The sequence below is a fragment of the Mandrillus leucophaeus genome, unplaced genomic scaffold (genome assembly GCF_000951045.1).
Source record: "Mandrillus leucophaeus isolate KB7577 unplaced genomic scaffold, Mleu.le_1.0 Scaffold125, whole genome shotgun sequence".
NCBI lineage: Eukaryota > Metazoa > Chordata > Mammalia > Primates > Cercopithecidae > Mandrillus > Mandrillus leucophaeus.
This window is the reverse complement of record NW_012100876.1, coordinates 197,814-198,742: the sequence shown is the minus strand read 5'-3', so window position 1 is coordinate 198,742 and position 929 is coordinate 197,814.

The following is a 929-nucleotide window of genomic DNA, read 5'->3' as shown; positions in this document are numbered from 1 at the left end:
TTGAGACGGAGTCTTGCTCTGTCACCCAGGCTGGAGTGCAGTGGTGCGATCTCAGCACACTGCAACCTCCACCTCCCGGGTTCAAGCAATTATCCTGCCTCAGCCTCTTGAGTAGCTGGGATTACAGGCATGTGCCAACATGCCCAGCTAATTTTTGTATTTTTAGTAGAGACAGGGTTTCACCAAGTTGGTCAGGCTGGACTTGAACTCCTGACCTCGTGATCTGCCCACCTCGGCCTCCCAAAGTTCTGGGATTACAGATGTGAGCCACCGTGTTCGGCCTTCTCCATTTCTTATTAAGTTTATCATCTGTCTTTATGCTTTAAAACTTACTCCATAGAGGTCTTAAATTGTTTCTTAGATATTTTCATACCTACTTTTTATATCTTGTTATATCTATGTCTTCTTAGATATATTTTATACCTACTTTTTTAGATATAAATTTTTGTTGATGTTTGAAATAATATTTTAAATTATATTTTGTAGTAGGTTATTGCTGGTGTTGAAAACTACCATAGATTTTTCAAAGTTAATCTTGTATCCAGGCATCTTGTTGAAGTTTTAAATTATTAGTTTTAATAGTTTGTGATTTCTTGGTTTTTCTATGTAGATGATCAGATCACTGCACAAAAGAAAAGCTATATCCCTTTTCCTTTTTTTTTGAGATTGTCTCAGTCTGTCGTTCAGGCTGCAGTGCACTGGTGTGATCTCAGCTCACTGCAACCTCCGCCTCCCAGGTTCAAGCAATTCTCCTGTCTCAGTCTCCCGAGAAGCTGGGACTACAAGTGTGCACCACCATGCCTGGCTAGTTTTTGTATTTTTAGTAGAGACGGTGTTTCACCATCTTGGCCGGGCTGGTCTCAAACTCCTGAACTCAGGTGATCTGCCCTCCTTGGCCTCCCAAAGTGCTGCGATTACAGGCATGAGCC